Source organism: Wyeomyia smithii, chromosome 3 (genome assembly GCF_029784165.1).
Source record: "Wyeomyia smithii strain HCP4-BCI-WySm-NY-G18 chromosome 3, ASM2978416v1, whole genome shotgun sequence".
NCBI classification, from domain to species: domain Eukaryota; kingdom Metazoa; phylum Arthropoda; class Insecta; order Diptera; family Culicidae; genus Wyeomyia; species Wyeomyia smithii.
This window is the reverse complement of record NC_073696.1, coordinates 19,199,087-19,211,115: the sequence shown is the minus strand read 5'-3', so window position 1 is coordinate 19,211,115 and position 12,029 is coordinate 19,199,087. Positions and strand designations below refer to the sequence as shown.

The 12,029-nt window shown below is 35.6% G+C and overlaps 1 protein-coding gene across 3 annotated transcripts in view; it reads right to left on the bottom strand.

Annotated features, from left to right (window-relative positions):
- LOC129727444 (beta-1,4-glucuronyltransferase 1) overlaps positions 1–12,029 on the bottom strand; it is a 207,753-nt gene that overhangs the window by 2,579 nt on the left and 193,145 nt on the right. The window lies entirely within an intron of this gene.

The following is a 12,029-nucleotide window of genomic DNA, read 5'->3' as shown; positions in this document are numbered from 1 at the left end:
ATCTAAAAAAGGGGCCACAAGGAAGTCTTTCAAGTCTATAACTTGAAGACTTTATTTCATGTATAGATATGATCAAAACTACTCATAAAAGGGGCCAAATTTGAATCATATATAAAACTTGTATCTCGACTTGTATGTGTGTTTAGCAAAATTGTTGACGCAATAAATCAACAACAAGCTGAGAATAGTAGAGCAAAAATTATAGAATGAGTTAAAATTGGAAAATCTTTAAGAAATTCGCCAAAATATGAAGATAAAATTAAGGGATAAACTTGAGCTACTGACAACTGAAAAGATTCTCACGAACGCAAAAAAGAAAATTAAAAATGTTCTTGTTTTCAGTAATGGTAACTTTGAGACAAGCCTGGGATTGAACACGAATTTAGGAAAATTAAAGTCAAAGCAACAGTGAAGTGAAAAAATCAACACCAAGAACAAACACAAAAAAAATCGACTGAGTACAAAATTTGGAAAATTAATTGCTAACTCAATCTCCTTTTACTAGTTCAATTCAGTCATACTTTTATTTATAATAGGACTAGTGAGTTTGGACTTGACTCCAATTTAGTTTACTTCTGAAGAAAGTGTTTTCAAAAAGGTCATGATTTAAATTCAATCCCAGATTATAACTTTGATACTTAGTTTCACTCATGTTGTAATAGCATCGCAATTGCTCAACTTTTGTTCGTTTTGTAACAACATTTCAAAAGTAAATTCATTTTCAACTACACACCAACAAAACGCAGAATGTCAAATTCCGCAATGTTGCTTCTCATAGACATCGAATAAATTTAATGTTTCAAGTGTAGCGCTCAATTGGGATATAATTTTACTATAACATATAGAACATATTTTAAGCAAATTGAATGTTTTAATATACGCAGACGACATGAAACTTTTTCTTGAAATACGTAAAGAATCTGATCTCGAGGTATTTCAACGGAAAGATGATAATTTTCACACATGGTGTATAAAGAGTTTGTTGGAACTCAATGTGAGGAAATGTAATTCCATTTCTTTCACAAGAAAACATAGAGTAATACATAGGACAATAACTATAGATATGAAAACAGTTGAAAGGAGCAGTCAAGTTAGAGATCTAGGAGTTACACTCGACTCCAAATTAACCTTTGTTGATCATTATAATAACATTATATATAAGGCAAGTAATATGCTCGGATTTATTAAAAGATTTAGTTTGCACTTCAAAGATCCATACACAATAAAAACATTGTACATTGCTCACGTTAGGCCCCTGCTTGAATATTGTAGCATAGTTTGGTTACCATATCATGATACACATATAAATCGTATTGAGTCAGTACAAAAGCAATTTTCATTGTATGCTTAACGAAAGCTAGGTTGGACCATTCTACCTTTACCTTCCTATGCACGTTGCATGTTGATAAATCTAGATGGACTTAAAATGCGACGAGAATTCGCAATGGTAGCTTTAATAAACGATATAATTGCACAAAGAGTAAATAGCACAGAACTTCTAACCAGTTGAACTTTTATGCTCCCACTCGCTCTCTAAGGAATAGGAATTTGTATTATATCAGTAATCAAAGAACAAACTATGGCCAAAATGAACCTCTCAACAGAGTGATGTCAAGTTATAACAAATATTGTAAATTAATCTATCTAACAATGAGTTTTATTCATTGTTAAGAACACTTAAGAAAACATTTTTTTCAAGATTGACTGGTTAAGAACGAATTGTAAACAATATGGTCTACTTATGATTGACGACAAATAAATAAATAAATAATTGGCTATATATAATTTTTAAATAATTGGCTGTAAGCTGTGGCTATAAAAATATAGAGGTATCTAAAAATGTGTACAAAAAGAAACGAGTAATTTTGAGCGTCCCGCAGCCGACATAAATTAAAAATTTCGCTTTTTTGTGTTACAATTTACAATATTGAGGATATGAAAATTTTGTCCGTTCGCGTTTTCCTACTGACTCGTACACAACCTTTCATGCAACCTTCATAGCAAGTTTCGAGCGGTGCAATGCTAAGAAGTGAGAGACATGAGAGAGAAGAAAGTGTACTGTGATATCCGAACTGCTTTTACTCGTCTTTTTGAAAACTAATATGCGTCTCAACAGCGTGTGTTTTGCCGATCCCTGACTCTCAGATAGAAAATCTTTCTCTTCTTTTCCTTCCGAATATTGGAGACGCGCACGACGATATTTTGCACAGTTCTAAATAGTTAGACGATCCCTGCTCCTGGTGGCCAGACGCTCAGAGACTCGGTGGATCCAGATCAGTATCATTCCACTAACACTAAGCCCTTCGTAGGATAATTGCGGATGATTCCTCGGTCTCTAGTAGCAGCTAGTATCAAACTAACATTCCTAAAATCCTTTCCTTCATTGATCTGCACTGCGCGTGGTCAGCTACGGTATTGATCACTAGAAAGCATGATCACCGGAAGTTGCACACTGAGAATGATTCACGACTCCCTGGCATCATTCTGACGGTTCGTTGTGCAATTTCTGCTGATTATGATCAATCGCAAGCCGCAAACGGACGATCAAAAGCCTAGCTTGAATTTTCCTTCAATGGGCTGGTTTTTTTTTTAAATCCAATTTTAGTTAAACTACTGCTCACAATTTATATTGAAAACTATTCTTAAAATCCACAGCTGCCACAGCAGCAGGAAAATGTTTTAGACATATCACATCAAAATCAAGTTAAAAAGCCTAAAATAGTACCTTACCAACTTGCTTCAATGAACTAAAATAAACCAGAATGTTATCAGAAGTAAAATAATATTAAAAAAAAAACTAAAAAAGAGGATGAATTTATATTAAAGTTGACTTAAAAATAATAATTTGAATACAAGCAGTCTAACCGGCGAAAAAGAAAAGGAAGGGTTTTCTCCATCGCATCGTGACGGCTGATTAAAATGGATTCATTGCAGCAACCCAACGAAGAGCAAGTCACGGGGAATGTCTCTTTTCTATTTTCTACGTCATCGGCTCGGTCGAATATGCACGCTGAGAAGGATCTGCTGTGTATTTGGTGGGACCAGGTGAGTGGTATTTGAGTCGTTGAAACCAAACGAATCCATCACTGGGGAACGATACAGACTTTGATCAATGCGATTAAGCCGAGCACTGCACCATAAACGATCACAATATGTACAAAGCATGCATGTCATTTCTCCTCAGAGAATTACTAGTGTGTAGGAGAATATCTTTCACTGTGAAAACAACTACGCTCACACTGCACAGAGTTTTATTTTGCTGATTTCCTGCGCAAACTTAATAGCGTCTTCAAATTAGATTTTAGTGATACAGTGATCACCCGATTGATGATGTTTAGGGTGATAAAATAGGGAAAGTGATAAAATCGGGATTTTTTTTTTTATTAATATTTTGTTATAAAAGATGGTAAACCAACAATTTAATACGTAAAATCAGCGATTTAAATTACTAAAAGGGATTTAATCAAATAAAAAAGCAGTTCTATCTGTTTTTCTGTCTCTCTGATCCTTTTAGAAGTAGAAACTACTGTACCAACAGGCGTAAAATTTTATGAAGGGGTTTCTGAGGCCGAAAAAGGTTATTAGAGTTGCCCCACCCTCTTCTTAAAGGGAGGGCTTCCATACAAATATAACACAACTTCTGCGTAACTTGAAAATCAATCAGAACCAAATTTGATATGGTGAGGTAACATGACACCCCTCTCTTCTCTGAAAGGGAGGGCTGTCAAATGAGTGAAACATAAATTTCACTACTAGTTCGTAGGTAAGGTACTAGTGTTTGCATAAAGCTGTGAAGCTGAGCTGTTAGTATCATACATATCTCAAGCAGCTTAAAAAAATAATTGAGGATGCTGTCTACAGACTTTAGAAGACGAAAGTTTGTATCTTAATTGACACCCAAGCAGCGAAGGAAAAAAATCACCTCTAGCGATTAATTAATACATATAAAACAAGCCTAGGATGCGTCGACATCGTCGTCAGTATGCGAAAAACAAAGTATCGGTGCTGGTGCACTCTTTTTGCTTTCCTCTTTACGATAGATTTCTATTCATTAGTGTACACCCAGAGGGGATTCACTGCTGTCAAATTTCATATATGTGTGCGTTATCGCAGATCAACTCTGGTCCATGACGTTTGTTGGTCCATGATGTTTGTAACTATGAACAATATGAAAGTTTTCCGCGGTTTTTCGAGCTTGATGAAAAAACGTTCCAATTCTATAATATTTCGCATCGATCAATTTAATGATCAAAAAGAACAAAATCCAAAACAAGCGCCATGTTACCGAATATGTTGGTTACACGATGTTTGACAGATAGATCCCCCCTGTGTACACCACAATACGTGGTTCTCAATGTGCACAACTCGGTATATGAAGTTATTCGTCTCTGTTACAGAGAGCGATCAGAACTTGTTATATCCTTATTCTTTTGACTCATGAATATGATTTTTTGTCAGAAAAAGAAAGAAAATGACAGTGTATGCTCTCCTACTCTCGCTTCAACTCAACCGCTGCCGAAGTAGTTCCTTCCCCCACACATTCCCTCTCACCGCACCACACCTCTGCTGCTGTTCAGGCGACATGATTTTCTCCTGTTGCTATCCCTTCTTCCCGTAACTACCGGCCTATGGAGAGACAAACGCAACGATCGCATCGCTTCTCAGAGCTGATGTAGTCTAGTCTTGTGTTTGTTTTCTCCCAGAAACCTATGCACCCTATCATCTTTCATTATGGGCTGCTATGACAACTGTTAACCAGCGCATGCGCAAATGTGTTATGTCTGCGCAGTGCAACTAGATCGGCAATTTTTTTTTTCAGTGGCAGTTTTAATTGATTATAAAATGATGACAAGAAATAATATTCAACCATTCAAAAAGAGTTGTTTTTTTCGCTTGAATATTGAAATTGTTTTCGCATAGTTTCAACGTTATCTGAATATAAAATCTAACAAAACTAGAAAACGTTATTAGATATACAATAACAAAAATCTGAAGTGATATTGGTTACACTGCAAGGGTTTTGTTTATCTTTTGATGGCGCGTCAAAACCGCTCCGAATAAATATAGGAATCGTTCATATAATTCCAATAATAATTTGATCAAGTAATTTTAAGTTAGGTGTTAAATGCTACGACTACTTTACTAAGGAAAAGCATTTTACAGGTACGTAGTGTTGTTATTAGATTGTGTAATGTCTTATGAAAAGACCAAGTGATAGTGATTGTCATTCTTGAACTCATGTTATTAAAAACATCTCCAAAACCAGAAAAAACGAGCTTGTTTTCGAAATGCGGTTGTATTACTGATGAAAAACAACTTCAAACACAATATAATAACACAAGTTTTCAATTGCGCTTGTAGTACACTTATATGACTACTTTCGTTGTTACTTATTTTCTAACATGTTTTGTGTGTTACTTGGGCAGTGGAACAGCCACTTGTGAATAATTGCGAGATTTAGAGATGGTGAACGTGCAATTACCCCTGAAAATATTATTATATGGCAAATAGCTTGTTATTTTAATAGACAAAACATAATATTATTATATAAAAACATGCATTTTTGAAAGGCTGATAAAATTGTAGAAGGTTTAAAAATTCGGGAAAATGTGGGGAAAAGTAGATAGAAGTATATATTTTTCATTATAACTCTTTCCCATGATTTTCTATATTTTTTGGACCTTGTAAAATATTACGCGATTCTATTGGATTTATATTTTTACTGAGAATTGTCATGCAAAAGATTTTTTTCATTCAAACAATCGAAAAGACTCTATTACACAAATGACTTTATATTCTTTTGGAAGTAGAATAGACGTACTTTCAGAACTTTTAAAAGTTATCTGCGTATTTTTGCGTACGGCTGAGTAATTTGAAGTTAAACTAACCCGTGAAAAACCGTTAACGGTTGAATAACTTTTTTATTTTGAATCATAGCTAGATCAAATGTTCAGCAAAAATGTGTATTTCTGTTTGGCTAGTAATTTTGTAGAAGGTATAAAATATGTAGAAAATCCAGGAAAAAAGTTATAACAGTCCACATAAGCACTGATGATGGTTGCATGTAGCAACCGAAATACGTATCTGCAGACGGTACTAAGACGCTCAAAAAGAAATTTATTTAAAAAAGTTATATTTGAAATTATGATTTCAGTGAACTTTGCATATAAAACTTTTTATATCTTTTTTAACATAAGAGATAGAGATCCGACACCTTGGACAAAGATGCTAGTAAAACCATTTGCCACAATTTTTTCGAAGACACTAGATAGATGTCTGTCTCACTGCCCAGAAGAAATAAATTTTCCATATCATTTCTATGTGAATTAATCACTAAAGCGTACATTCTAAATCAAATCTCTCAGATGGTCTCGAGGTACGATGCTGGCCTAACAAGCTAGTTGTCGTAGGTTCGAGTCTCGGCTTGGGAGAGACTGTTAGTGTCAGTAGGATCGTAGCGCTAGCCCCGCAATTGTCCTGTACACTCAGCAGTCGGCTGCGAAGTCTGTGTGTAAACAGAAGATCAAGTTCCGAATCGGAATGTAGCATCAATGCTTTAATTACTCGTACTAGTTAGAATTTTAACCCCTATTCTGGATTCCTCTTGCCTTTCAGAAATGAATCTGCAATCATATTGCGTAGTTTCGTAAACTTAACGTTTCGGATGTCGATTGTTTTATATGCTACATTATTCGGCGTTCGGAGAAGTTCCGAAAGATGGGATTTCGCACTTTCTCAATACAAAGATTCCATTTAATTTTATTTGAACAATCAAATCTTCAAAAGAAGCACAATAAAATACATAGAAACTTTTCCGAATAAAGTATATCACCGAAATCAAATTTGAAGATGCTATTAATTTTGCGAACGAAATCAGCAAAATAACACACTGTGCACTAGTGGGCAAAACGACGCACGCAGCGAATTGTGTGTACCTGAGTAGCTTGCAAAAAACCACCACGGTGTAATCAGAAATATCTATAAACTGATGCGGCCTTTCTCACACGAAAGGATAATAAGCTCAATAATTACACAACAGAACTCACTGCAGTGCTTTTATTGTGTGTCTCTTAAGCAAATGTCAAATGACATTGCGTTGTTTGCATTATATCTCGAAACTGAAAAAAAGTTCAGTCGCCCGTAACGTATAATTATGTAGTATTTTTGCTGCGAGCAGCAGAAACACAGCACGAAGCAAAATGAGGAAGTTTGGTGTAAAATATTGCTACACGCCACTCTCATGCTGGGTAAAAAGAGAACGGTGATTATTCACTTGGCTCTTTCCACATATTGAGGAGAATAACAAGCCTGGAGCAAAGGCACGAAAAGGGGTTCTACTGCATGACAGCGCTCGGTCTCATATTGCCAAAGTCGTTGAAACTCACACAGGAACGCTTAAATTAGAAGTCCACCTCAACCGCCGTCTTGTTATTACTTGTTCTGCTCAATGGCTTGCTGATCAGCAGTTTTGTTCATATGAAGACATCGAAAAACGGCATGATTCATGGATAGCTCCAAACGATAAATATTTTTATCGTAACGGTATTGGAGGTCTACCAGAAAGATGTTGACAAGCTTATGGATAACGAGGGCAATACCTCGAACTATTGATTTTCGAAGAAAATAAATCAAGAAATCCAAAAAAATAATATTTTTGACCGGAAGTGTTGCCAGATAGATAATTTTTGTATTTAAAAATTAAACTTACATGTTTTTGCGAATGCAGCCGGTTTCATTTTAAATTTGATAGTTTCATCGTGTTTATCGGAAAATTTTACATAAGAAACACTTGTCACCTCGGGGTAATATGAGCCAATCTCGAGTTATATCATTTTTACGATAGAACCAAATTACTTTATTATTAAGGTTTCTTACATCTTATGGACGCGAGACATCCGAAAAATATTGGTAGTTTATTTTGAAAGAAGTGTGGTTCTGTGGTTAGCGATGTCGGTCGGCTAGCTCTCCCACACGGTTGTGATATCGGGTTCGATTCCCGGTCAGGTCGAGGAACTTTTTGAGCTGGGAATTTTCTCGAGGCAGCATTGGGGCACGGTGTATCGTTGTACTTATCCTACAACATACAAAATGTGCCGAAAACAATATCGATAACGAATTCTCTCAACTAATCTAGTTGATCGAAGCCGCATTAGTCCCTCAGGCTAGCGTGCGATATTGTTACTGATTTTGAAAGAAAACCAAGGAATCTAGAAAAAAAATTTTTTTGATCGGAAATGTTTTTTTCCTGTATGTCACTGCGACCAGAATCGTTGATCTATTGTGAGATGTGCCCGGGTGTCTGCAATTAGCAAAATCACTATTTAGAAGTGACATGTTTATTATTATTGTATTATCCGTGCTTGTGTGTAAAGTGATTTTACTCTTTCCTTTACATGCTATCGGCTCTACTATACCGAGCCTCCTTCCTCCTGCCAAATATCGCCAATTATAATTCCCTGGAGAAGTTTCGTCGTGCGTCCTTCTGGCCAATTTTATTGATAAGAGGGACTTATTTTTGTCAAGAGGAAGCAAAAGGAAGCAAAGGTATTATAGAATTCAGCGTAAAGGAAGAAGCGTAAAGGAAGAGTAACTCTGTTACCTTGAGGCTACGCAGCTCCCCTGATCGGAAATGTTGCAAGATAGAGTATTTTTGTATTTAAACAACTTAATTCATATATTTTAGACCAATGCAGTTATTTCTATTTTGAATTTGATAGTTTCATCGTGTTCGTCGGAAAATTTTAGGTAAGTAATTTTTTTGAATACAATACGCAGGTCGACGCACTGATTTCAAAATTGATAAAAAATATTACGAACATTTTGGCAAAAAATGATCATTTTGATAGAAATTTGAGTAATTTAGAGTTCCTCAACTTAGCTATAAAAATCTAGTTTGACAGGCAGAATGCATCATAATTTTGAATATCTTGGATAAAAATTAAACTAAGACATGGAACTTAATATCTCAAACTAGAGATATGGAATTTTGTGACTTGGAAAATGGAATACGAGATCCGATGCCTGAGAGTGGGAATATGGACTAAATATTAAGACTTTGAGAGGTGAAATCTTAAAGTTAAAGATTGAAACGTATGAGAAAACTTTCTGACACATAGCTTTTAGGGGACCTAAATTAAAAGGAAACATGTGCACCTGGGGAGTGAAGGTTAAGAACTAATACAAGAGACATAAAAAGAGTCGACACGTGATTAATGATTCAAGATCTGTTACTCGAAATTTAGAGTATTAAACTGAATATTTGAGACGTTCACCTTCAGCTTGAAATTTAAAATTTAGGACTGGCGACTTCTGTTTAGAAATTAGAGATGTAGAGCACTACAGACAGTAAATTTCAAACTAGAGGTTTTCGGAAATAATTCCTCAAAACAAGGGACTTAATACTTGTGTGTTGAGATTGTGGATTAGAAACTTGAAACATCAGACTAAAAACATGAAATTGGGAACTTAGAACCAAATATGCGAGACTAGAATTTTTATACCCTGGAACGATTAACTTACGCACAAAGTGGAACTTACAAAAAATAATTATAGGAGCTTGTAATTTGAGATTTGTAACTTATTACTACAAGACACTTTCATCAGTGATTCACCCACATTTCGAAAACAAGCTCGGTTTTTCCTGGTTTTAGAGATGTTTTTCAATAGCTTGGGTTAAGTGAACCATTACTATTACATGAATGGCACTTGTTTTCAAGTTGTCTTCCAGATGTTTATACTATTCGAAAAACTGTGTATTAAATGCCCAGCCGGGGCAGCCGCACCAGTTCAATATTACACACCTAATAATAATACTACGTGCCTACAAAGTGCTTTTCTTATGATTGGTCTTAGTATTCAGCAGTCAACGCTAAATTACTTTATCAAATTTGTATTAAAATTATTTGAACAATTCAATAAAACTATTCGCGGTGGGTCAAACTGTGCCCTGAAAAGATAAACAAACGCTTGCAGTGCAACCAATATCATTTCATTTTATGTTAGGGATCATTTATATAATACATAACGCATTCAGGGGTGGGGGGTTATTCAGCGAAGCGTTACTTTGCGTGTGTTAAACATGTGAAATTGCGTTACGTGGGGGTGGGTGGGTATTGAAAATTGCCGAATTCCGCGTTATGTAATATTTGAATGGTTCCTTACCGTATATCGAACAATGTTTTCTAGCTTTGTTATATTTTAAGTCTAGATAACGTTGAAATTATGCGGAAACAACTTCAATATTCAAGCTACAGAAACAATCCATCTTGAAAGGTTGCACATTGCTTTTTATAATCAATTTATAAATAATTGAAAGTGCCACTAACGAGACGATTGTCGATCTAGTTGCACTGCGCGTAACAATACATTTGCGCATGCGTTAGGTAAATGTTGTCATAGCAACGCATTTGCGCATGCGCTTAGTTATGGCGAACTTTGACACACGAATGCGCGAATTTCTTTATTGCACTGGGTCAGTGCAGATCTACCCAAGAAAAAAGAACGACATTGCGATTTACTACGCATGTAAGAAAGAGATGCCAGATAGTTGTTTACGAACTAAGCCCATGCGGTGGTGGGGTAAAATGACTCTTCGCAATGAAATAAATCAGCGAACATTCTGTAATGCATAAGCTGTTTTCCACATATTGACAGATAAAAAACGGTATCCAATGAATGGTGCATGATTTTTCCAGAAGTAAAACACAATGTTTTACCATAAAATTTGACGCGCACGTAGAACTTTGTATTACAAGCATCGAAAGGTTGATCTAATATTGTTTCTCATTTTTCGGTGATTATTTGAAACGCCATAATCATTATTTTTTAATTGTTCCTAATATAAATCAGCGCCGTTCTGCAATCTTTTTATTTTGAAGTTTTATGCTTGCGTCAACGGTGTTTTGATTAGTTAGGAATTACAACTTGAAAATAACCTGTTTTGAACGTTTTTTTATGGTATTGGTACTCGAGATGTATTTTGCAGCTTCAGTCTAACAAGTTGGCTTGCTTTCATGAAGTTATTTAATACTTCATATAGCACCAGTACTTGTTATAGTAGCCTTCAATTTTTGCGATTTTCTGGTGATAGAGATGTCATGGAAAAGGTAATGACAAATGAAATCTATAACTGAAGGTTGTATTTGAGGAGTTATCCCAACTGTTCTATAACAACGTGTGTTGCTTGGGTAGGATCGTAATTTCGCGTCTCAAGTTCTCGATTTCAAGTTTGAATTCACTAAGGAGTGTATCAAAAATTAGTTATAGACATCCGCAAAGCCGGGGAACACTTACGTTCGATGATTTGCCAGGAAGAGGCATAAGCCCAAAACTATCTGACTCTTATCTGGACCGTAAGGTAATCAATTTTATCAATCGAATGGTGCAGCGGATCAAGAAGCGGAACAACATGAATACATACAAGAAGCAGAAAGTGCCAAAACGAACGGCTGAACAAAAATCCCGAGCCAAAATCAGAGCCCGGAAGCTGTATCACCGGATTTTGCAGAAGCCAGAAGCGTGCATTCTCATGGACGATGAAACTTATTTGAAAGAAGATTCCAGTACTTTCCAGGACCACAGTTATACACTGCAGTTGTTGGCGAGGATGTTGGCGAGTGCCCATGAAAAGTCGATTGAGGTGGAAAATTTTGGCTGTGAAGTACTTGTGTGGCAGGCAGTCTGTTCCTGCGGATTGAAATCGGCAAGTTTCTTAACAAAAGGAACAATAAATGCTGATACCTAGTCGGAAGTCCGAACATATTATCAATACTTGTTTTTCACTTGATTTTTTGTTATAAACTGTAAAAATAAGCTTTATAAAATATTTCCGAACTGTTTCTTTGCTTAAATGATCAATAACATGAATTCTGTGATAAAAATGTATTTTTAACTCATTTTCCAAACCTCTCAAGGGCCATGAACTGGAACACCAAGTAAAACGTTCAATTCTTAATCTTGGAATAAGAGTCATTACAGTCGGATTTTGTTCTCTTGAAATGTTTCAAAGTCTCAAATTCAAATTCTTGGGA